Source organism: Mustela putorius, unplaced genomic scaffold (genome assembly GCF_011764305.1).
Source record: "Mustela putorius furo isolate JIRA1106 unplaced genomic scaffold, ASM1176430v1.1 tig00003962_pilon_pilon_pilon, whole genome shotgun sequence".
Taxonomy (NCBI): Eukaryota; Metazoa; Chordata; class Mammalia; order Carnivora; family Mustelidae; genus Mustela; species Mustela putorius.
The window spans coordinates 10,706,166-10,732,116 of record NW_025422106.1 but is presented as its reverse complement, the minus strand read 5'-3'; the positions used below and the strand labels follow the sequence as shown (position 1 = coordinate 10,732,116).

Genomic DNA, 25,951 nt, shown 5'->3' with positions numbered 1-25,951 from the left:
TTCCCCGCCTCCTAGCACAAACTTACTGCTCTGGTGACTTGAACCTCCTCTCTGTTCTTTTCTGTAGTCAGTGTGCTTTCCCCCAGCCCAACTCCTTCGACCATTGACTTGGGAAAAACAGAGAGAGCTGACATTTGCAAGTGAAACTGACAGGGAAGGGACAAAATGGATCAAGTTGTACTAAGCCCCCAAACTAACAATGATTATACCTGTAACAGACATAAATAATATTGTGAGTGTATAACCTTATACGGAAAAGACAAAACTTAAAAAAAAACAGACAAAGGATATGAATAAACATTTTACAGATGAAAGAATACAAATGCCCGACAAGCATATGAAAAGACACTCAACTCTATTTGTAGTCAGGGAAACGCAAAAGAAAACAATAATTAGTACCGGTTTCACTCATCAGATTGGCGAAAATTAAAGATTGATAACATCCAGTGTTGTCAAGTGCGTGGGTAAACAGAGACTATGTGAATTGCTAAGCCTTTTTGAAAAAGTAATCTCAAGGTGACTGTTAGAAGTAAAATGAACACATCATCTGATTCCAACTTTGAGAATGTATCTTATAGAAATAATAATATCAATATACATATATGTAAGCTATATACAATGTAGGTAATGAGACATACAATATCGTATGTATACAATAAGTTATGTCTATATGCACACAAAAGACAGACCCTATTTACAGCAACAAAAGCTGATATAATCAGAATTGTCCATCAATAGGGGCTTGTTGCCTGTTGAATAAATTATAGTATTTATGGAAGATTATGGAGGTATTAAAGAGTTAATTAGATCCATAGATGTTGATGTGGAGAAGTCTGCATGATATAATGTTGAGAAGCAGGAACAGCTTTAAAGAAGGTGAGGCAGAGGGGGAGGACATGCTGGGGAATGGTTAGTTACGTTGAAATGGTCACAAAGGAAGTGATGGAAGGCTGTATGCTCCAGGATGTTAACACTGATTGCCTCAACTGACTGGAATCGGAGGGGAGACAGTAACTTAAAATAAATTCTGTATTGTTTGCCTTGTGACAATGAGCACAGACTATTTTTATAATTGCAAATATTAATAATATTTAAAAACAAGTACTGAGAAAAGTGTTCAGCAGGGCTTCCCTGTCAATGGGGGGGATGAATGATTCCTGCAGGCAAGTTCCTGAGTTCAGGCCTTTTTTGTCCCTCCCTGGCCTCTCTTCTATTCAAATGAGCTAATTAAACAAATGTGAGATAGCTTTCATTTCCTTGGTTAAGTGGCTTTAGATCCTGGGATAAAAACAGCATCATTTACATTTGTAGTGACCCTCTCTTTGTATCAGCGAACTCCAATAATAAATTAATTAGAGCCATTCAGCCCCAACCCGCCTCCCCGAGGATGGCCTTTCTTTGCATGCAGCGACTGTCTGGATCGGGCTCAGGGTGAGGTGTATTGTTAAGGCTGCTTCTCTGCAGTAGCAGGGTGAGCCCGGTGTCAGCTCTCCGGCTTGTGAAGTTGTCTGTTGTCTGAGTACTTTCCTCACATCTTGGAGGCTAAACTAGTTGAATATGTGCGTGGTTGACCAAGGGGAATGCCATTTGCATCTGAGCTCCCTGCTTCTTAGCCGTGCTGGCAGAAGGCCTTTCTTCAGAGCCTGAGCTACTCTAGAGGTCAAAGGCCCACGGTCACCATGGCAACTCCCTTCAGACCCGGAAGGAGGGGGCTGAGGGAAGGACTCAGAAACTTACCAGGGGGCCCCAGGAGAAAGCACTTTCACAGAGAGGGAGTTCAAAGTCTCCACTTTGGGGCTGCTTTACAGGGCATGGCTTTATATGGGATACATTATTTCTGGAAAAGTTGCTTTGGGTCAATTTTGGGGGTAAGATTGTGTAATTTTATTGTGAGCACGCAAGTGGAGTTCCCTATATTTAGGACCCTGTTGTGAATTCTTTTGTAAGGTGGATAAAAACACCTGTTATTTATTTTTTGTGTGTGTGTGTGCTGATGGGGACCGTGATCAAAGGAGCAAGACTGATACAAAGCGAATGTCAAGCAAAGCTTTATTTCGTGCCAGCATCGAGAATCAGACCGACGGGTCTTGGCTATCTCTTATGGAGGCCCACCCAGCCTCACAGACTAGCTTTTATAGAGCAAAGGCCATGTGGTTGGCCAATGAGATTGTAGCACACAGAGAAAGTTGCATAGTAATGCTAGGTCACACAAGGGTGCCCAATGGAATTACAATTCACCCTATAGTAGCTATTTGAACTAGCCTATCACCTTGGTCAGAATTGGCGCCCAAAATGCGGGGCCCACATTCTTTGGCAGTTAGGGAAATAGTATGTGTGTTTTACTGATTGGAAGTCTCCACCTGACCTGACCTGCCCTTGTATTTGGGCTCTGTTATCAGGGACTGGTTGACCATATTTTACTGGTTTCCCAGACTTGCTTTTTAGCAAGTTCCTCTGGTGGGGAGGCGAGGGCAGGGTCAGTTTAAGTTTTACTGCACAAACAACACAATGGCTGTTTAACCGAGATGGTTAAACTTAGCTCTGGCTAAGTAGGCCCCTACAGTGCGAGCATAGATGTTTAGATATCAAGTTGTTCTGAAGTTTGGCACACCAGTTTCCTTGGGTCTGGAAGGTGGGGGATGGTAGTGGGGGTGACGGTGGGAAGGAGCCTCCTCTGAGTGATGCCTACAGTACTTTTTGAATGCTGTCTTTAGACGAGGTTCTACCAAAAGAAGAGCCTGGGCCGAGGATTCAGGTGACAATAGACGAGGTTCTACCAAAAGAAAAGCCTGGGTCGAGGATTCAGGTGACAAGGGTTTATAAAGTAACAGCTGTCAGAAGACAACTATAGGGGGATGGCAGAAGCAGGATAGGGAAGGGAAGAAACCAAGCAAAGGTGAGATTTCAGGTCCCAGACTCAGCCTGATCCCACGGGGAGCTCCGGGGTCCAAATTATACTTGAGAGCTTGCTACCCTGAATCAAAGCTACCAGGTATTTATGCCCTCAGATCACTTAGTCATTGGCATAGGCTGCCCAGGGGAAAGTGTTAAATTCTAGTGCAGCAGCTTTGGTGCCCAAGGTCAATCCTCTGAAAGTCATCAGTGCAAGCTGTTAGTAGTGAAGTACATGCAGTGGGTGAAATCCCAAAGGATCCAGGAGGGGTTTCGAAGCGTCCACTTGTAGACCAAGTATGGTCTACAAATGGCTCTCTAAGGGTTTAACCTCAACAAGAAATCAGTGAATGGAATTAGCTTCCCACACATACTTAGAACGGTGTTGGAGGATGGATGTACACTTAGTGGTTGCAGAGTTTGTTGAACAAACATTTCAGAAGAACATGGAATGAATGGCTCTTACTTGGAGGAGCAGCTCCAGGAGCAGACCCCAGGACTCCCCCTGGGGCCTGTGTTGTGAAACGTTTATGACTACATCTCAGAGGCTGATGGGGAGCTCGTCCAAGTAAATCCGTGGACTACCCTAAACTGAGAGGAAATGTAATGGAACAAAGGGGAAAAAAGTTGAAAAGGGATTCCAGTGAACGGACAGCTATGAGATTGAAATTAAAAAGATAAATGTAAATGTAATATGAAGTTAATTTTATTGTGGTTATTCATACAATGGAATTTTACATGACCACTAAAAATAATGTCAGATAATAATAACATAATAACATAAAAATGTTCATGATTATTTGGTTGTAAAAGGACATGACAATGTCATGGAAAACATTTTGAAAGATGTCCTAAAATGGCAATGCTGGGGCTCCTGGGGGGCTCAGTTGGTTAAATATTTGCCTTCAGCTCAGGTCATTGTCCACCTCAGGTCAGAGGATCCTGGGATGGAGCCCTGCCTTGGGCTCCCTCCTCGGTGGGGAGTCTGCTTCTCTCTCACCCTCTGCCCTTCTCCTCTGCTCTTGCTCTCTTTCTCTCAAGTAAATAAACAAAGTTCTTTAAAAAATTTAAAAAAGAATGAAACCTGCCTTGCCCGCCCCTTGATCTTGGGCTTTCCAGGTTCCAGAGCTGTGAGAAAGAAATTTGTGTTGTTTAAACCACTCAGTCGATGGTATTTTGTTATGGCAGCCTGAGCAGACCAACACAATGTTCATGGATCAGAAGATTCAATAGTGTTAAAATGTCAGTTTGGTGTACCTGGTTGGCTCAGTCACTGGAGCATGTGGCTCTTGATCTCAGGGTTGTGAGTTCAAGCCCCACAATGGGTGTGGAGCCTACTTTAAAAAAAAAAAAAAGATGTCAGTATAAACCAGATTGACCTAGAGATTTAACAAAATTCATAATAAAATATCAGAAGTCATTTTTATAGAAATTGGCAAGCTGTTTCTAAAATTTATATGAAAATTCAAAGGACCTAGTGAGCCAAAACAGCATAGAAAAGAGCAAAATTGGAAAACTTAAACTATGTGATTTCAAGACCTTATTATACAGCTACAGTAAACAAGACAGTGTGGTGCTGGTGTGAAGATAACTACATAGATCAATGGAACAAAATAGAAAGCCCGGAACTACACCAACGCATATGGAACCAACTGATTCTCAACAAAGCTGTCAAAGCATGTTGGGATTAAGAACTTTCATTCACCAAATGCCACTATCAAGAGAGTGTAAATCAGCATCCAGTCAGGAGACCAAAATGATACCAATTAACATGAGCAGAGATATTTAATATAAAGAAATAGAATACAAAGAAAATGAAAAAGGTGATCTAAAAGGGTAAAGGAGAGTGCTAAGATATAATAAAATATAATAAAAGTCGTAAGTGCAGGAAGCAGCTATGACCTCAGGGTTAAGGGAAAAATGAACAAGGAGGGAGTCTAAACACTTCGGGGTGCCTGGTTGGCTCAGTTGGTGGAGCATGTGACTCTTGATCTCAGGGTTGTGGGTTTGAGCCCTGTGTTGGGTGAAAAGATTACTTAAAAATAAAATCTTTTTTTATTTTTAAAGATTTATTTATTTATTTGAGAGAGAAAGAGAGTGGGAGCATGTGTTGGGTGTGAAGGGGCAGAGGGAGAGGGAGAGAGAGAGAAGCAGACTCCCTGCTGAGTGTAGAGCCCGACACATGGCTCGATCCCATGACCCTGAGATCATGACCTGAGCAGAAATCAAGAGTCAGACGCTTAACGGACTGAGCCACCCAGGTGCCCCAGTTTTCTTCTTTTTAAGATTTTATGTTTGGAGCACCTGGGTGGCTCAGTCCATTAAGCATCTGACTCTTGATCTCAGCTCAGGTCTTGAGATCCAAGTCGTGAATTCAAGCCCTGCATTAGGCTCCTTGCTCATTGGGGTGCCGTCTTCCCTCCCTCTCCCTCTGCCCCCCACTCACACACTTTCTTCTCTCTCTCAAATAAATAAATAAATCTTAAAAAAAAAAAAAAAAAAAAGCTTAGGGGCACCTGGGTGGCTCAGTGGGTTAAGCCTCTGCCTTCAGCTCAGGTCATGATCCCAAGGTCCTGGGATCAAGCCCCGCATTGGGCTCTCTGCTCAGCAGGGAGCCTGCTTCCCCCTCTCTCTGCCTGCCTCTATGCCTACTTGTGCTCTCTCTCTCTCTGTCAAATAAATAAATAAAATCTTTGGGGGGGGGAAGCTTAGGAGGAGAGCACCCCCCACCCCATTAGGCTAAGATTCAGATCTCTGAAGAGGGGCATGGCTGCTTCAAGAATACTCTGTCAGCTACTGCAGGAACAAAGGGAATGGCTGGAAAGTATTCACCACCGTGGTAAACAAGCCTGGACTTCTGTGCACTGCTCCGTTTGGTGTTCCATGCAAAAAATATAACAACAGAAGAAAATAAGTAACTCTTCCTCTTCCATCCTTGCAGTGAGCCTCCAGTATCTTCTGCTGACAAAACACATCATCAAGCCAGCTGGCACAGGAGAAATATCATCTTCAGAGTCCAGTTCCAGAATCACCAAGCAGAGCAAAACAATCACGAAGGTAGTAAATTTACAACTGGAACGAAAGTGAACAGGTAAGCCACAGAGAGTGGAAGAAAATATTTGTCATAGGTAAGCTGTCAAAGGAGTCATATACAGAATACAGAAGGAACTCCTACAAATCAATACAGGAGAAAGACAGACAACCCAATAGAAAAATAGGTGAAAGAATTGTACATTACTAAAGAAAATTTCTCAATAGTCAGTAAGTATATTAAAATGTCATTCTGGAGAGGTGCCTGGGAGGCTCAGTCGGTTAAGTGTCTTACTCTTGCTCTTGGCTCAAGTCATGGCCTCAGGGTCATGGGGTCGAGCCTCGCATTGGGCTTACTGCTCAGCTTGTCTCCCTCTCTCTGACCCTCCCCCCACTCTCTCTCTCTCTCAAATAAATAAATAAATCTTTTTAAAAAATGTCATCCTAGAAATATAAATTAAAACCACAGTGTGATACTATTATACGCCCACCAGAATGGCTAAAATGGAAGAGATCAGATATTGACTGTGTATCCAGTGACTTTGGTAAATTACTTATTTGTACTAATAGTTCTTCTCTACATCTTTTTGGGGGTTCTATATACCCAATTATGTTGCCTGTGAATAATGGCAGTATGCTTTATGTATTTTGAAGCTCTGTTGTTAGCTGTACCAATACTGATGATTATGAATTTGCTCCTTTATTATTATGAAATGATCCTTACCCCTGGTAATATTCCTGCTCTAGAATTTGTCTGGTATTTTATAGCAACTCCTGCATTCTTTTGTTTAGTTTTAGTGTATCTTTTTCCGTGCTTTTACTTTTAACCTAAATTGTTCTTTATATTTAAAGAGGATTCCCCGTAGAGAGCATATAGTTGTGCCTTGCTTTCTTAAACAATCTGACAATCTCTGCCTTTTAATTGGGGTGCCTATTGATGTGTTAGATTTAAAAATACCATTTTGTGACTGGTTTTCTATTTGTGCCATCTATTCTTTGTTCCTACCCTCCTTTTGCTTTTGTATGAAATAAGTATTCATTTTACGATTTCATTTTATCACATTTATTTGCTTATTAATTAAACCTTTTTGTTCTTTTAGTGGTTGCTTTAGGATTTAAAATGTAGACATTTAACTTATCACAGTTTACCTTCAAGAAATAATATACCACTTCACTTATGCTGAAAGAACCTTACACCACTAGCCTTCCATTTCTCTGCTCCTGGTCTTGGTGCTTTTGCTGTCATACATTTTACTTCTGCATATACTAGGAATCACAGCATGAATGTATCAGTTTTGCTTTAAACTATCAATTACCTTTTAAGGAGACCTAAATAATAACAAAACAAAACTTTTATATTTACTCACATATTTGCTATTTCTGGGGCTCTTCCTTTCTGTATATTAAAATTTTCTTTTGATATAATTTTCATGCTGCCTGAAAAACCTACTTGAAGACTTCATTATCTTGGTGGCTTGCTGGTGGTGACTTCTTTTGGCTGTCATATGTCTTAAAAGGTCCTTTTTTGTTGTTGTTGTTGTTGTTGTTTTTTTTGAAAGATATTTTCTCTATGTATAGAAATCTAGGCTAGTAGTTTTTTTCCCAACAAAGATGTCACTCCACTATCTTCTCACTTGCATTGCTTATGATGAAAAGTCTGCTGTCATTCTTATTATCATTGTTCTGTATGGAATGTATCCCCCCACTGTCCCCCGCCCAGCTGCTTTTAAGATTTTTTCTGTATTGCTGGTTTCAGGTATTGTGATTATGATATAGCTGGATGTAGTTTTCTTCACGTTTCTTATTCTTGGGGTTCATTTTCATTTGTCTTCTTGTATTTGTGGGTTTATAATTGTCATTAAATTTGAAAAAATATTTAAAAAATTTCTTTAAAAGATTATTTATTTATTTATTTGACAGAGAGAGAGAGAGAGAGAGAGACAGCAAGAGAGGGAACACAAGTAGGGTGGGTGGGAGAGGGAGAAGCAGAATTCCCACTGAGCAGGGAACCTGACGCAAGGCTCAATCCCAGGACCCTGGGATCATGACCTGAGCCAAAGGCAGACGCTTAACGACTGAGCCACCCAGGTGCCCCAAATTTGGAAAAGTCTTTTTTTTTTTTTTTAAAGATTTTATTTATTTATTTGACAGAGAGAAATCACAAGTAGGCAGAGAGGCAGGCAGAGAAAGAGAGAGGAGGAAGCAGGCTCCCTGCTGAGCAGAGAGCCCAATGCGGGACTCGATCCCAGGACCCTGAGATCATGACCTGAGCCGAAGGCAGCGGCTCAACCACTGAGCCACCCAGGCGCCCCAAATTTGGAAAAGTCTTAACCATTATTTCTTCAGACTCTTTTGTCCCTCTTTCTTCTCGAATTTTAGTTACACGTATGTTTGGTATTATGTTACAGAGCACTAATACTGTTTTTACTGTTATATCTTTAAGTTCATTAATTTTTTTCTTCTGTGTAAGCCCACTCAGATTTATTTTGCATCTCTAGAAGTTCAGTTGGGTCTTATAAAATATTTTCCATGTCTATCCTTATCATGATCACACTTTCCTTTACTTTCTTGGACATATGCAGTGGTAGCTATTTTAATATCCTGTCTACTAACTTTATCACTTGCTTCATTTCTGGATCTGTTTTTGATGCTTGGTGTTTCTCTTGATTATGGATCATATATTCCTTCTTCTTTTTATGCTTGGTTATTTTTTTAGTTTTTCCCTCTACTATGCCCACATTTGATTCCCCAACATTTCAACCTATTGACCCTAATTTTGTTTTGCAGAGTTAACATGAGGTGCTACAGGCCTCATGTTACTGAGGCCTGTAGCACCTTTCTTCATAGTACTATTCAACCTTTTAAATGCCACATTCACTTGTGTGATCATTTGGCCAAAGTCTGCTTTCTTCACCATACTCTCTCTATAATATAGACTTTAATAATAATCACAGCCATCATTATACCCCAATGTAGCACACAGGTCTGGTGCACAGAGGTTCTTCATAAATATCTGTTGAATGAATCAATGAATGAATGCTTGGGTTTATGCCACTCTGCTACCTGCCCTAAATTTGGATATCATAGTTTCATAGTTCAGCTCTTTGTCTTGAGACATGGCAGTCAGCAAAAGTATAAGAACTGTATTTGGATTCTGATTCAAGTACACAAAAAAAATATGAGATAATCAGAAAAAGTTAAATATTAGCTTTTTCAGGTTGAGCATGGTATAGTGACAATGGTTTTAAAAAGACTTTATTTTTTGGGGTGCCTGGGTGGCTCAGTGGGCTAAGGCCTCTGCCTTTGGCTTGGGTCGTGATCCCAGGGTCCTGGGATCGAGCCTCACATCGGGCTCTCTGCTCAGCATGGAGCCTGTGTTCCCTCTCTCTGCCTGCCTCTCTGCCTACTTGTGATCTCTGTCAAATGAATAAATAAAATCTTAAAAAAAAATTAAAAATAAATAAATAAAAATAAAAGACCTTATTTCTTATATATGTATCTATAAATTATAATTGTATATAAATATATTATTATATATATGTATATGCTGAACTCTTGATGGGTGAAACTGTGTAATGTTTGGATTTGCTTCAAATTATTGGTGGGGAAGGAGGAAATGATGGGAGTGCAGGTGAAACAAGATTGGCCATGGGTTAATAATTATTGAAACTGGGAAAAGGATAGATAGGTCTTATTATACTCCAAAATATTTCCTTAAAAACAGTTTCCTTTAAAAAAAAAATCCAGCTGTTTGATTGGTTGAACCAAAGGTACGTGGACAAAGGTGGGACGGGTGTTCCAGATGCGAGGGCTTCATGTTGGGAGGAAGTCAGAGGGTTCAGGGATCCAAGACCCTCCAAGCCACGTAGAGGCTGCCCAAGCAGGGCTGTCTTTGACAAGGTGGGTGGCTTCTGAAGGCAGCCTCCCTTTCTGTTAGCTTGCTTCCTTATGTATTTATTACCTAGTCCCTTCCCTTTCCCTACCCAGAGCAGCTGTAATTAGGAGGCAAATCTCACAGGCCAACTCAAACTGGCTCCAAAAAAGGGCCCTTTAGCAACAATTCTCATTGCCTTGCTGCCTCGAGCTCACTCACCCAGGGCTCCCAGATGACTTGTGGATTCTTCCTTGACAGAGGTTGTTGGTGGTTTGAAACAGGAGCTCAGAGGAAGGGCTCAGGTGGCACCACTAGGGCTTCTGGTCTCATACCCACCTAGATAGTCCCCGATAGCAGCTCTGTGTCTTTAGGATTCAAGATATGAAAGCCAGTCCTTTCTGACTGGGGTGTGCCCTTTCTTGTGGGGGAGCTGCAGGGAGGGCACTTAGGAGCAGTGCGACTGAAGCCCAGCCCAGGCTCCTCTCGCTGTTCTGAGCTCGTGTGGGTCCCAGACTTCCGCAGGTCTGGAGGGAATGTTTTTTCCTGCTCAGACCCTCCTCCTCCATGAACGTGGGCCAGCCCATACCACCCTTCTGCAGGCTGCTGGCCCAGAATACAGAAGGGCGTACTTCTGTAAGATCTGTAAAAAGGGCTGTACTTCTGTAAGGACTCCTGGGTGTTTTAGGCAAATGAGGTCATCCAGTGGAAAATTTTATCTTCACTTCCTCTGGGCCCCTGTGTAAGCTGCAGTCTATATTTAGGTCTGCAGATTATATTGTGGTTGCCTCTGCCTCCCCCAACCCCCCAATATCCTCCTTCTTTGGAAGTGAAAGCTAAGAGAATGTGAGCATTTTGAGGGAGCAAAGGTGTGTTAATATGCTTGGAGTACCAGAATTTTCACATTACTAGACTACATTACAATGAAAAAAAAAAAGAAAGAAAGAAAGAAAGAAACAAACAAACAAACAAACCCTGAAGAAATTATTTCTATGTAAAACTTTTCGTTGATACGTTAATGCAAAAACTCTTGGGGGCATCTGGGTGGCTCAGTGGGTTAAAGCCTCTGCCTTTGGCCCAGGTCACAATCTCAGAGTCCTGGGATCAAGCCCTGCATTGGGCTCTCTGCTCTGCAGGGAGCCTGCTTCCCCCTCTCTCTCTGCCTGCCTCTCTGCCTGCTTGTGATCTCTCTCTCTCTGTGTCAAATAAATGAATAAAATTAAAAAAAAAATAAAGCAAAAACTCTTGATGGGTCTTCTAATTTGAAGGCCAATAATTGTTTTTCATTTTGAAAGTGAAACAGCCCACTTACAAACTCTTGGAAAATACAAAACAAGTAAAAGATCTAGCCATGGTCCCATCACCCACACACAAGCATAAATACATTTTTGTCTATTTTATTCCACTCGTTTTTTTCTTTTTTAAACCTGTAGTCCCAATCATCTTGTGCTGGTGGTTGCAGGTCTAGTGCATACAGGTTTCTATGTAACTGTCCTTTCCACCTTTGTTGTAAAATGCCTCTGTGCTATCGTGTGCCCTTCTTAAAGAGGCACACTGCCAGATGGTTTCCTCGAAGATGCACATGGGTGCTCTCTCTCCTCCCCTATAAATGGGCAGACGGGCTGTTTCCATTTCTACTGTTTCGTTTTTGCTGTTGTAAATAACACCATAGCAAATATCTTTTTCTGTATTCGGAGCAGTTTCCTCAGGATCCAACCCCAGAAACGAGATTCCTGAGTCAAAGATGTTGGTTTTAAAAGATTTGCTTTTTAAAGATTTTGCGTGAACTTACACTCCCACGGGAGATCTGATTGAATCTCTAAATTTTGAGTGACATCGTCCCACGTACCATACTTTCCAGAGTGATGATTTTCTTGTCCAGATACAAACTTTAAAGTTTCGGATACCTGTGACAATATCCCGTCCTCTTTCAAACCTTCTGGCTCTTTCTGAGAGATGTAAAGCAGTCTTGGGCACCACTATATGCTCACCATCCTCCCTGGTTCTTCTCCCAGTCTCAGCTGAGGTCATTGGTGGTCATTCCTGTCTTTCCTCTCGGGGACCTGTCTAAAGGTCCTATATTAATTCAGACACCAACTGCCTATGTGGGACTGTGCTTTGTCTCCACTTAAGTCTGTGGCCACGCTCAGGTTCCTTCTGCTGCTTCTGGTGGACCTGGAGGGATGAGCACTGAGTCAGGAGTTAAGGGCATGCTCCAGTTCACAGGTCAGCTCATTCACTATCCCTCTCCCCCTAGGATAGGAAATGAAGCTGGTTGGACGTTTTGCCAACTTCAACTCCACCCCCTGCTTCTTTTGATACTAAGAAAGAAAGGAATAAGTGAGATTAAAATATTTACAAGTATCTGATCTTCCCCCCCATCTTCCAGAAGGCACATAATAGAGAAAAGCAGACAGACATCTGTGAGCATTTAGAGAACGGAAAAAGAAACAAGCAGGTTTCAGCCGGAGCCCGTCAGGTGGTTGGCAGCAGCCGCTGAGGGTGGGGGGTGGGGTGGGGGGTGGTGCAGTGGGGATGGAGTTTCTGTCCTGATTGTATCTGGCCACCGGGGAGGGACAGCAGCTGTGGATGCAGGTGGGGAATGCTGTGGGGCTGAGGGAGGGCTCCTCAACTGTAATTCCACTTTACTTTGAGAGTGAGTGAACATCTCATGGCAAAAAGTTCTTCCACAGCAGAAATGTGGGGGTCTTGAAGATGCCAGAAAAATGAAGGTGGGAAAGAGGAGAGTGTGCACTCTCTACCAAGTGAGGTAGAGAGGAGCACAGTGGGTCAGGGTAGGAGGCTGGGAAGTAAATGATGCTGGATGGTGACAATAATGACCATGGCATTGAATGCCATGATGATAATGACCATGGCCATCATTTCTCAAGGGCTTATGTCCTGGGCACTCTCAAAACCACTTTCTATGGGTTAACTATGTACTCCTCACTACAAACTTATGTGGAAATGACCACTTTTGCCCTGATTAATGGATGAAGAAGCTGAGGAACAGCAAGAGGAGACTATGGGACTGATAGGTTGGGTGTGTGAATAAACAGGGGGCAACTAGATGAATCAGAGCCTGAAGGAATGGAAGAGAAAGGAGGAAGTGCTGGTGAGGATCTTTCTGGGTGTCCAGTCATCCAGGCCCCAAATCTGTGAGTCTCCCTGGACCTCGCCTCTCTTCCCCTTCCCATTTTTCCTCAAATCTCCCTGCTGTCCAGTCCATGGCTTGGCACCAGCCCCACCACCCATCACTGTGCTCCCCGCGTCCTGTCTGGACTGTTGCATTCACTTCCCCATTGACAAGCCCCCTTCAGATTACTTACACAGAGGGTGGTCAGGAAAGGCTCTGTCTAATATAGAGTGTTCGGGAAAGACTTCTCTGCTAAGATAAACAGAGAGGGAATGGAGTGAGGGTAGGAGCTCTGTAATGGCCTGGGGTCAGAGCATTTCAGGTAGAGAGAAAAGTGGGTGTAGAGGCCCTGAGTCAGAATCCTGTTCAGCACCCCACAGCATTAGCAAGGAGGCTGGGGGCCTGAGTGAAGTGAACGTGGGGGTAGGACGTGAAGTTGGAGGAGAAGCTTTGGGTAAGATTGCACAAGGCCCTGTAGACCACTGAAATCTCTTCTTAGTGAGGAAAGAAACTTTTGGAGCATTTTCAGCAAAGGAATGACATGACTTCACTATTTTTTATTATTATTTTTTTAAATAAAAGACTCTCTCTGCTTTTTTTTTTTTTAAACGATTTTTATTTGTTTGTTTAAGAGAGAGAGAGTGAAAGAGCATGACAGGACAGAGGGAGAGGGAGAAAGACTCCCCAGTGAACTGGGAGCCTGATGTAGGGCCCCATCCCAGGACCCTGAGATCATGACTGGAGCTGAAGACAGATGCTTAACTGACTGAGCCACCCAGGTGCCCCAACTCTCTCTGCTTTCATGTGGAAATTCCGGCAGGGGAACATGGGTAGAAAGTCGGAGTCCAGCCAGGAGATGGTCATGGCCTGGACTGGAGGTAGTAGTGGAGAATTCAAGAAGTGGTCAGATTCTGGGTACATCGTGAAGGGAAGGCTGACTGGATTTGCTGGTGGACCGATGTCAAGTACAAAAGAAAGAGAGGCAGTAGGATGCCTTGAGCAGCTAGAAGTCTAAAGTTGCCATTTATTTGACGAGAAAGAGGGAGGAGAGGGAGTTGAGAGCTCCTCTTGGGCTCTCGACTCAGCAGTTAAAACATGGGGCGGTGGGAGTCCTCTAGAGGGGAAGCAGAAAGAGGCCTGGACACAGAGCCTAGGAACGTGCCGACAAGCCGAGGCTGAGGTGATTGGCAAGGATGGGCCAGAGAGGAAGGAGGAGAACCAGGGGTGAGTGGAAGGAAGAAGGTGTTGCAAGGGGCAGGCAGTGCTCCATCAGTGTCCCTGCTGCTAAGGAGCGGAGCGCTGAGGCCTGAGGACGAAGCACTGGTCAGAGGCCACAGGTGGCCAGGTCAGGGGTAGGAGAGTGGCCTGAGTGGTGGGCGTGAACACCTGAAGCCAGTGGGTTCCAGAGCTCGTGGAAGCAGAGGAAGCAGAGTAGTTAAGCATACTTCCAGAGATTTGGGTGGGGAGGCCAGCAGGAGGATGCTTTTTTAAAAATATATATGGGAGATGTTTCAGCACGTTTGTGGTTCACAGATGTAACCCAGCAAAATGGTCAGAATCGATAATGCGGGTCAGCCTCTCCCCAAACATAACTTTTCTCCCCCTTTCTTTATTGCACAGCTTGGAGCACTGATCAATGTATTTAGTAATTGCTTGTGGTTGATGCTTCTGTGAATGTCTCTGGCATTTATTTCCCCTTTAGGCAAAGATGTTTCCCTCAAATATGCCCATGGAACTAGATCAGATCCATTTAATGATGAAAGGCTTTGAAAAAACAAATCCCTGACTCTGGTCTATGGGATCCTTTCCGGGATTGTCTCATCACTGACTTGTGGCGGTGTCAGCTGAATCGGAAACAATAGTTACTATTATTGAAAGCTGTGTGCTTTACATGAATTACCTCCTTCAAGCATCTCTGTGATATACAGAATATTGATGATCTCAGTTCAGTGATGAAGGAACGAAAGCTTCAGAAGTTAAACCATCTGTATGCCCAGGGCGTTGTGGAGCCAGATTTTATTTTAAAGCGATCTTTACACCTAACGTGGGCCTTGAACTTGCAGCCCTGAGTTCCAGACTCGCGGATTCTACCCACCGAGCCAGCCAGCCAGGCCCCCCGCCAATCTCCTACTAACCAGAGTGCCCGGCTAAAGGGGCTGGTGCAGGCCCCCGCGGCTGCAGGTAGGGTCGGTGTAGAGGGGTGACAGCGTCTTTCTGCCGGCCTGAGCTGCGAGTGGATCCCGCCAGGCGGCGGCACCGCTCCCCACTACCCGCTCCCCGCAGACGCCCCCCTCCCCCGTGCTGCCGCTCTCCCAGCGGTGGGGCTGGGCGACGCCGGCGGGGCTCGGGCAGCAGGGGGCGCTCTCCTGTCGCGAGAGGCGGCCAGGACCCGCCACAGCTCCAGTCTGCAGAGAAGCGGAGAAGAAAACAGCGGCCCAGCAGCCCTTCTGCCTACCAGTCCCCCTGACCCCCCCAGCAGGGCTTCCCGCCTCCTGGGCTCCTTCTCCAGCCGAACGTCTTGCTGTGCTGTTGGCCGAGCTATTTCTCAGGGGCGGAAAGAACCGCTCCATGGAGATTTGTGAAAAATTTCTGCCATGGTGAAGGGTCTGGGATACAGATGGGAGGACTGGCCCTTTGCTAAGGGGTGTTGATGTGAAACTAGTGGGCGCGGACCAGCCAGCTGAGGCCCTTCCTAGGTCTGCTCCGGAGCCCAGTCATAGGTGTCTAGCCCAGCACCCAGAATGGTGAGCCTGTATGGGGTGCTAAGCTGGTACTCAGCAAACACTGGCTTTCCTCCCCACGTCCCTTTCTGAGCTCCCAGCCATCGAACTGCTGAAACCGAATTCCCATTTGGGAAAACAGATTCCCTTATCTGCAGGGATGCAGGAAAGATAGGAGGCACCATCCTATGACTTTGAAGTGAATGTCACAGGAAGAAGGGCACGAGAGGGAGCAGGTGCTGTTAACCCTTCCCCATCACCCTACAGCCCTTCTCTGAGGAACCCGTGGCCATTTGCTGCTCTGGTGGTGGGGGAGGAGGGCTGCCCCGGGGAGGGCCAGAATCCAACAGGAAGCCATGTGGCGGGCGCCTCAGTCCTGGCGCCCACCACAGCTGTCAGCTGCTCCTGACTGCTCCTGCCCTGCCCAGAGGCGCCCCAGCCGTGGTGGGGGGTCCCGGGATGCAGCTGCTCCTACCAACCCTGGGAGCATGCACTTCTTAGCCCTCTTGGCGACCCGCAGCCCCAGCTCAAGGAGCAAAGATGAGAGGGGGGAGGAAGAACTGGATGCTCACCCTCTCGAAATGGTTCCAGATTTGGCTTGACTCTGTGGCCTCTTTGCCTCTGGCTTACTGATTAAGTCCGGCTTCCCCAGGGCAGCTGCTCCCCGGGAGTCCCAGAAGCATCTGCAGGGGCCCGGGCGGGGGGTAGGGGGGTGGGGGGGTGGGGGGGTGGGGAGGTGGGCAGGAAGTAACCAGTGTCCTGGCAGTACCCCAGACGCAAATCTAGCCCTCGTTTGGAACCATTGGCTTTACCTCCCCATCGCCCCAATCTGCTCAGAATCGCAGGAACCACACTTGGCGGGGGTTGGGAAACCCCCTCCCTGCTTCAGATTCTTCCCATTTCTCCCTTCGGAAGTGCCCGTTCCAGGCTGTTCAGATGTGTTTAGAGTGACAAATATTCTACCCCACATCAGCCGAGCATAAATGTACTTTCTGTGGGCTGGAGCTAAAGAAACACAAAAATCCAGTGTGCGACAAGTAAGGATCAATCGCCTGCTGAAGAGAGAACTAGAACAAGACCTAGAGGAGGCAGCCTCGCCCTCCAGGGCCTTGTAGTGTAGTTGAAGAGATGAGCGACCATGTAAGTCACAGTTTCAAGCGCCACAGAAGGGATGTCACAGCTCCCTATGTGCCTAATTACCAAATGAATGGCTCCTGCAGTAATTGCTCTCCTGGCCAGGGGAGAGAGGGGGTGCTCCAGGCCCACATGCTCAGGGTGGGCCGCCCTGGGGCAAGTTTGTGGCAGGGGTAGGGGGTGGGGGGGTAGGAGGGTGGGTTGGGGGGTGAAAGAGAGACCTGGATTTGAATTGCTTCTGGAAGACTGAGTACATCAGATATTATTAAAAGGATCCATGATGCTTTTTTGCTTTGGAAAAGGACTAGCTATCCTTTCTAGATTAGTGCCTGATTCCAGGGCACTGCCCCTCACATCTTCAGGGTGCCCAGGAAATGTAATTTGAAAAATTAGAATGACCTTTTATGAGCACCTGCTCTGTGCCAATCATTGCAGGGGTGGGGGACATATTAAAAACAATTATTTCTGGTATTTACAATGGCGATTACTGGAAGATTATCTCCTACCCTAATCTATAGATGAAACAAATGGGGCTCAGAGAGTGTAGTTAGCTTGCCCAAGGTCAAGGAGCTAAGTCAGAACGCAGACAGGATTTGAGAGGCTGGGATGTGAAGGGGACCCATTCAGTAGCTGTTTGCTGAGGACTTCTCCATGAGTGTCTAATTGGCTGTCTTCAAGAAGACCTAGTCTCTTGGAGCCCCCCTAAAACACTGCATGGATTGAGGAACCAGCTTTGATATTTTTTCTTGTCTTTTTTTTTTAGGATAATGGAAGAGAAGCCCTATCGTTACTGCTAAGAGAAACACAGCACTAGTGAGGAGAGTGCCTGGAGGTTTGGGAACTGGGCAAGGGTCTGAGGCTGACCTGCAGAGGGTGGGGATCTCTGTGACTCAGAGGCCCTGGGGGAAAATGAATGGACTCCTGCCTCCCCCACCCCAGGCTTCCTGTCTGTCCTGACACTCTTTTCCCTCTTTCTCTGCTACGGAGGTGATGCTGATAAGCTTGACCTCAGCTGCTGGAGGAAATGGAAACCTCAGCTCTTCAAGCCCCTTCCCCGCTCTTGCCCACTGGGCTTGAGCAGCAGAGCATGGGGCCAGGGAAGGTGGCACCTGGTCCAGTTGCATACACAGGGCGTGCTCTGACCTGCTGGTTCGGTGGAGTGGGGTGTCAATCTCTCCCTTCCCTCTGCCCTGCTCTCCTGACTTTGTAGGAATGAAGTGATTAACTCTCATCTCCTACTCCCTTCAGCCATGGAATCTGATCCACTTGGCTCTCAATGAACCTTCTCAAAGCCCCTATGGTCTAAGATGATATCCAGGTTCCCCATTATGAAAATAAAACCAACATGTTCCAGGAAAAAAAATACACACACACACACACACACACACACACACAGAAGAGAACCATGAATCATTCACTCCTCCAAAGGTAACACTATGATATTTGGGTATGCCCAGGTGGAAATGCTAAATTTTTAAAAAATAGCTTTGATGAAACTTCCTCCAACTTTGTATCCTATTCATTCACTTAGATTTTCTTCAAATTATTTATAAAGTTTTTGTGAGCATCATTTTAATGACTGTGTAAGATTCTATCATATGGCTATGTCATAATTTATTTCATTCTGATATGACTAACTATCTGAGCAGCTCTAGCTTTTTGCTACCATAAGTCATATCACAGTGGACATATTTGTGCATAAATATTTTTGACATTTTAGTTTATAGCCTTAGGATGGGTTCCCAGAAGTGGAATTATGAGGCCAAGAGTACGAGCATGTTTAAGGCTCTTGATATATTTTCCAAATGCCTTTCCAAAAGGGTTATATTAATTTATACTTTATTAGGAGTCTATAAAAGTGTTCGACATGTCACACTTCCCAACAATCAATACACTCTGTTAAAAATTAGGTTTTAACTACCCAAGTTTACTCTCCCTTGTAAAACCAAATGGTACAGGTCAGGGTAACGCTGTTTTTGACCATGTCCTCACCTGCTCTCCTGCTCATTCCCATGCGGGTGCCCAGAGCTTCCTGGGGGCCGGAAATTCTCCCGGGTTCTTTCCTGTATCTTTACATACACCGACTCAGGGTCCTATTTGATTATGTATACCTGCTGGTGTCCTCAAAAATAGCTCTTTTTCCTTTTTTCCACCTGGAGTGGAGGTTGGCATGCTTTTTCTGGAAAGGGCCACAGGGTCAGTATTTTGGGCCTATGGGCCACAGTCTGCTGTTTTCCTGCAAGAGCACCATCACCCCAGGTGACACGTGAGCGCATGAGGATGGCTCTGTTGACCCGGAGAGCCACTGGGCTGGATTTAGCTTGCAGGCTGCAGTTTGCTGGCCCCTTTTCTAGACTATGAATTCCTTGGAGCCAGCGTCGAGTGGGTGCCCCGGGCCCCTGGAACAGGGTTCTATGCGATTAGGGATTTGAGGATGACGAGGTGGAGGCCTGACATTTTCAACACTGGACTTGGGGCTTGAGATGGCAGAAGGGATGGGGAGGCATCGTTGTGCATGAGCTCCTCTTTACTCCTTGCACCTTGGCCCTTCGTGGGGGCCAGACAGGAGGAAAATGAAGGGACATTTGCAAATGGCTTGAGTTCCGCGGGTCCCGAGAGTGGAACATGAGACAGATGCGCCGTAACCTTTCCCCCCTCTTGTCTCCCTTAGCTGGCACCGAGCCCCATTCTTGTGCTGTGGTCAGACAGGAAAGGTGCCTACCAGGCAGGGTAAAAGTCTGGGCCTCAGTAATGTGACTACAGGCAGGAGAATAAAAAGAACCAGCATCCGACAAGCATTTACTACGCACCGGAATGCTGCAGATTCCCAGCAATCCAGCAACAATGGTATTGGACTCTGAGGTCAGTGCTCTGGTTATTCCTGTCATGTAGATGAGGACCAAGAGAGGGGAGGTAATTTGCCAAGACTTTTATAGCTGTTCGTGAGTGGAACAAAGGGCCTGAACCTATGTATCTGATGCCAGCGCCTCATCTTCTGACCGTGCTCTGAGCACCTGTGTGGCTGACCTTCCCACAGGCCTGCTCGATATCCATTCTACTCTTTGTTCCTTCGAGCCGAGACTGCTGCTAACACGCCCAGCTGACAATCTAGTTTCCAGTCTCCTTTGCAGCTACAGATGGTCAATGAGATGAAAGTGAGAGCTCTTTGGTTCTCTTTTCTGCTGTTGGGAATGAAACATGGTGACCAAAGCCCCAGCAGCCACGATGAGGCCACTCCAGGGATGGAAGCCACATGCTGCCGCTGGTGGAATGGAAGCCTGGAAGGAGCCTTCTGCGGGCTTCTTCTTCTTCTTTTTTTTTTTCCTCATAACATGAGGGAGATAAATCTCTATCTTGTTTAGGCCATATTGATCAGGGTCTTTCTTACAGGAAGATGAATGTAATTCCTAAGTGTTAAAGCCTCAGAGAAGGTCTGTAGCTTGCAGGTCTAATATCGCACACAAAATTTGCTAAGGGGAGTCCGTCCAGCAGGCTCCAAACACATGTCTCTTGCCCTGTCCCCCCTGTTCCAGAGTCATCCCATGCACTAGAACAAAATGATAAAAATGTGGTCCAGGGATCCAAAAGTGATGTGACCCTGGGAGAGGGGAGGAAGTGGATTAAAAGGAGAAGAAAGAGCCCCTAGGGGGAGGGAAGGGGTTTCCTTCCCAACTTTGAGAGGGGTGGCCGCTCAAGGCCAAGAGCAGGTTGAAGGCTTTGCCCTCTGAGGAGCAGGATCCCATATTATCCACGGGTCTCGAACAGATGGGATGATGCACCATAGCCTGAGACAAAGAACCATGGCTCCTGTGTTCCTGGTTCCGGGTTCCCGTGGGTTGACCGCCCATCAGTAGAGTGCCTACCAGTGACCTGCCCCTCCCTCCCCTCCACTGCCCAGCGTGCTAACCATGATGCTGCCATCTGGTCCTCTGAAACCAAACCTGTGGGGGCTTAGGGATATCCAGGGAGGCCAGCCAGCAGAGATTCCGAGTGCGATCTAGCTCTCACCTCTAAAAGCACAGTTTGGCATCCATTTTCATCTCCAAGCTCTGGTCCCACACAGGGAAAGAACACAAAGTAGAGACCTTCAATTCAAAATCGTCAGCATTCCAGAGAGTAAAGATGGAACTTTTCTCTCAAATCGTGGTTTTAGGATTCCACTGACAGATAGCTACTCAGCTCCCAGTAACCTAGGAAGGGCAGGTGGGAAACCTCAGTGGGAAGTCTGGAGCTCAGGTACTGGGTGGTCAAGGCCATCTGAGGCATTGGTGAGCCCCATGAGGTTCTTGGTAAACCCATCCCATGGGAGAATGAAGACACGGTGGAAGGCAGGGTTCTCACCAGAAACAAAGAGGAGAATCCTGACAGACGCCTTTGGAGGTAGCCTTCCCTGGGAGCTTCACCTTGAAAGAAAGTTGCTGCTGAGGTCACACACTTCACCTTGTCCTCTGCCGAGCGAAGCACTTCCCAGTTTTTCCCTCAGATGTTTTCCTATCAAGACAATCTGTAGATCTCTCTCCAGTCGGCACACTGGCTGCAAAGATAATGTAGGTATTTTCAGCCAGCCCGGAGCAGGAAAGATAAGCGGGGGGAGAGTCGGGAAAACTTGATTGAGTGACCGAGATAAATGGACTGTACCACAGGAAATTGAAATGCAAAAATAAGAATTGGGAGCAACTGAAATATTTAAAAAGAGAAGAACGGGTGTGTGAACGGAGCAGCCTTACCCCTTCCTCGCCTGAGCTCCTAAATATTGCAAAAGAGAATAGAGCGGAGAGAATCTCAGAATAGAAACTAGCCATTAAGGGAGACAGAATGACAGGGTTTGGCTTACAAATGGGATGATAATTAAGAAAGGAGGAGAAATAAGAGGGGCTTGCGGTTTGATTCTTTGCCTCTGGTCTCACTTAGGTTATGTGTCCGAGAGAACGTGTCCCTGGGTTGTGGTTCTGCCTTCCAGAGGCCTTTCTCTGGCTTTCCCTCTGGAGGGGACGAGAGGGAGCTGAGTGCTGGGCCTTCTTGGCTGAGAGGCACGAGGGCTGTGTATCCGTTAGAAGCTTAGAAGCGAGGCTCTGGAGACAACAGGCCCCATGGTATTCGAGCAACTTATGTAAAATAGGCATTTGCTTCTCCTACCTCACGGTTTGGAGGTGAGCCTTCCACACAGTCAAACGGACCTGAGTTCCTGCCATCAGGTCTTGTCTTTGTCCACAGTGGTGAGGCTGGGCTGCCTGGTTCAGGCCACAGGCAAAGGGAAAGAGTACAGACAAGATACATTCTTGTATCCCAAGGCTCAGGCTAGGACCTGGTGCCCCTTGAGAGCAGCTGAGTGCCCATGGGCAGCCGTCCGGTGAGAGCTGCCCCATCAGTCTGGGGCCTGGACTTCTTCCATCAGGCAGGCAGGCCCCCAGGGGCCAGCTGACTCTACTCATCGGTGCAAGCTGGGTCTGGAGGCAAAAGCACTTGTGAAGGGGTGAGGCCTCCTTCCCCGTCTCCTTGCAAATGATCAGCCCCTGCCCACCCCCTCCCACTCCCCTGCCCTGGGCTGCAGGAGGCCAGAATGCTCCTCCCCGCTCATTGTGGAGGGGAAGCATTTCTGCCCAGAGACACCCTTTTTTTATCCTCCCGAACAGAGAGTGAAAGCTAGCGAGAAAGGATGCTAGAGCACCCACATGGGACAGGGCTAGCTGGAGCTCCTGCCTGGGCCCTTCAGCTCAGCAGGAGAGGGAAGAGCGCAGAGCAGCCCGTTCTGTCCGCCCACCTGAGGGGATGTCTCTGGCACAGGCAGGATAGGGGCTGGGGGCTTGGCGCCCATCTGCTCTTCCTCAGGGCACTCGCCGTGGTTCACACGGGTGCTGACTGTCAAGCTAAGGCAGCGGCTCAGGAACTAGGGAACTGGTCTTCCCAGCGTTGCCCCCAGCACAGCCACCTCCTCAATCAATAGGTGCACAACCGGGCAAGCCAGATCTAATGACTTCAGCCCTCGCAAACAGAACCTAATTCCCCTCTCTGTTTTTAAGGATAAAAATCTATGCATAAAACGCCTGAATGATTCAGAGGGCACGGGAGAGCTTATCTGCTTATTCCTTCATATCATCAGCTTGGCATTTCTCGAAACAATGAAACTATTTTCTTTCTTTAGACATGAAACATGGCCTCAGAGACCTTGCCTTGCAATCAGAAGACCGGGGCTCCCTCTGGGGCTCCATGTAGAACTTATCCTGGCTGCAAAGGGTTCTCTCCTCAAGGCCTTTCTCCTGTGCAACCTGGGAGCAGGCCGAGTGTGCATGGCTCAGGAATTTGCAAGAAACAAAGTGTATATGCTGGAAGAGTACTCTAATATTCTAAAGGTAGCGGCTACTCCGACTGCCCACCTGGATCCCACGGTTCAGGCGGCTGATGTAAACCCAGAGCTTGACACCTCACTCGCTCCTGCTGAAATCTGTAGTCTCACTAGACACAAAGCCTAGACGAAACCTATGCCCAAGTTCCAAGAGTACACCTCGTCTCATCCCTGTCCTGGTTAGTCCAGTCTCTTGTCAGGACACTTTCTTGTCAATCTGAACATTCTGGAATTCTTCTTTCTTTTTAAAAGATAGAGTTTAGGGGCACCTGGGTGGCTCAGTCGGTTAAGCATCTGCCTTTGGCTCAGGTCATGATCCCAGGTCCTGGGATCAAGCCCCATATTGAGCCTTGTATCAAGCCCCGCATGGAGGCCCACATCGGGCTCCTGATCCAGTTTATTTTCCATTCTCTGTATAAGTCATGCAGTTCAGTATGAAAAAGAGACAATACAGAGTGACCAGGTGATTGAATGAACTGGGCTTGGTAGGGTGTGAGGAGGAAGCAAAGTTCTTCTTTCCCCCACTGCCCCTGCACAGTGGCTCTGAGGATTCATTTCCCCTTACTCCTGCTTTTTGGATACTCCCAGGTATTAATGGAAAGTTTCATTTCTTCCAATTATAAGTCCAGTCTCCCACGAAACTCTTGTGCAACCTGTTGCTTCTCCTCTCTAAGTTGGCCTGGGGGAGCAGGATGTGGTCAGCTCCTTCTCTGTTTTCTCCCTGCTCTGCCCTCTCTCTTGCCTTGGGCTGTCTCTGCCTCGGCCAATGTAGATGAAGAGTGGGGCGGGGATTTAAGGGTCTGGCTAAGTCTCGGTTGACCAGAACAGGTGTCACATGGTGTCCTCTGGGTTGTGTTTCTCTTTTGGAGACACCAGCTCCCCAGAGACCAGGGTCCCAGAGCAAATATCAGATGGTGTCTAAGAAAGTACCCCAAGGGCCAAAGCTGGCAGCCCGTGGGCAGGAATGGTCAGCCAAGAAGCTGGTCTTAGCTAGGGAGACAAGCTGATTGGCAAGCCATGAGAAGTGGCGACAAACAAAGGAGAGGGGAGTCCAGTTCAATGTGGGGGATTGTACCTGTCAAGCCTGGGCTAGAGGTAGATTATATAGGCCACACAGCCTTTTTTTAAAAGGGCCGGGCTGGAGGAACAGCATGTGGCCCATCTCATCAAGGTCATCACCTTCATTCTTGCCAAGACTGTCCTCATCAACAACAGCATCCTAAAAGGTGGGGAAGGAGGAGACTCTTTGTGGAGTCAGGAGACCCCTTGGGGGACCACCTGGATTAAATGTGGCTGTTTCTTATCCTCTTCCTCTGCCTGCTAAGAAAAGGAAATTTTTGGGCCCCCACTACTCTGCAACGTGTTCTCCTTAGAGGACAGTGCGGTAGGAGGCCTCTTTCTGTTAGTGCCCCAGGGTGGGACCTGTCTCATACCTTTTCTTCTCCGCCCCCTTCTCCCTGTAAACGAGGGAGGAAATCAACACAGAAACTCGGCATCCATTTGTAAGCCTAATTCACATTTTACCTGTTGTTAAAAAGGCGAGAATGTTTCTCATCTTGCATTGTCTTCTCAAAACTTTCCACTTGGTCAAGTCTAGGCCCTTCCCAAAGCTTTAAGACTCGGATAGCAAGAAAACCCCAACTTTCCAGAGATATTTACTCCTCTCGATTCAGATTTTTTTTTCTTTCTCTTTCTCACCCAAATTGTCCAGGGGACAAGAGGAGGGGTGGGTTAGGAAAGAGACAGATCAATCTAAAATGTTGAGGCTGACGGCTAATGGCCTTTAGATTGCCAAGACTGAGTAAACAGATTTAGCACACTGATTCAACATATTAATTGTTTGTTAACCTTTGCATAACCTTTAGGAAGCCTCTGAATGTGTGGATTTAAAACCCAAAGTACACCCGAGGTATTCCCATGGCATAGCCCACTTTTGCAAGGTGTTAAAACTCATTAATTTTCTGTTGAAGCTGGACAGGAAAGGGGAGTTTGGAGGAACAAAGCATACCAAATAGAGAACTAATCAAGCAAATTAATGTATGCAGAAAGCTCTCTCCTCGGCTTGCAGAAATATCCATTTGTTACCTATATAAGCTATAATTACATAAAATGCGAGCCATCGCGAGATGGAGTGTGATTTAAGGGTTGAGAGAGCAAACATAATAACAACAGCGTAATACTAATAGCTGTCATTTGCTCTAATGATGTCAGCCCTTGGCTAACGCCCCCGTTTTGGCTCTCTGAGCATGTTGGCCATATTCATTAATATGTGAGGGTGTGAGGGTCACTCAGAACCATCCCCCTCTCCCCTCAGGTGGAGAGGAGACACCAGAGCTGGGAAGAGGTGGAGGAATCCCACTGCCCACCTTATTTCCCTGCCTCCTGTGTCCAGGCAAGTTCCGAGTTGGAGGGGACCTGCCCTCCCAGGGGCAGGCAGGCCGGGCCTGGTTCTGTGATGCTAACGAGAAGAATGGACCGGGACCACCAGCGGTCTTCTAGTAAACACTCTTCAGCGTAGGAGACATCCTAGGAGGCCCTCAGATCCGTCTTCTGGTCTGTAGCTGCCAGACTCTCAATGAAGACCGTCACTTGCCCTGTCCTTTGAGTCCTGGGGAGACATTGATTTGTTGGGTCCCCTGGGTGCTCTGGGGTGACGTCTGAGTGTCTGAGACTGTCTTTCTTCTCTTCCAATCTATGTCCCACCCCATGCAATCTAATTTGGCCTCCGTCCCTCCTCCCTAGCAGACTTGAGGCTGTAAGTCCTCCCCCTAGGACGGGTGTTAGTCCTTTATCCTGCATCTCATGGAAGTTACGGTGTATAGTCA

General features: G+C 46.6%; 1 long non-coding RNA gene across 2 annotated transcripts in view; it reads left to right on the top strand.

Annotated features, from left to right (window-relative positions):
- Positions 1–25,951, top strand: part of LOC101673739 — a 47,070-nt gene that overhangs the window by 5,328 nt on the left and 15,791 nt on the right. For both annotated transcript variants that reach the window (XR_199087.3, XR_001178625.2), the window contains exons 2-3: positions 5,834–5,983; positions 17,547–19,645. This is a non-coding gene — a long non-coding RNA (uncharacterized LOC101673739). The remainder of the gene's footprint in view (positions 1–5,833; positions 5,984–17,546; positions 19,646–25,951) is intronic.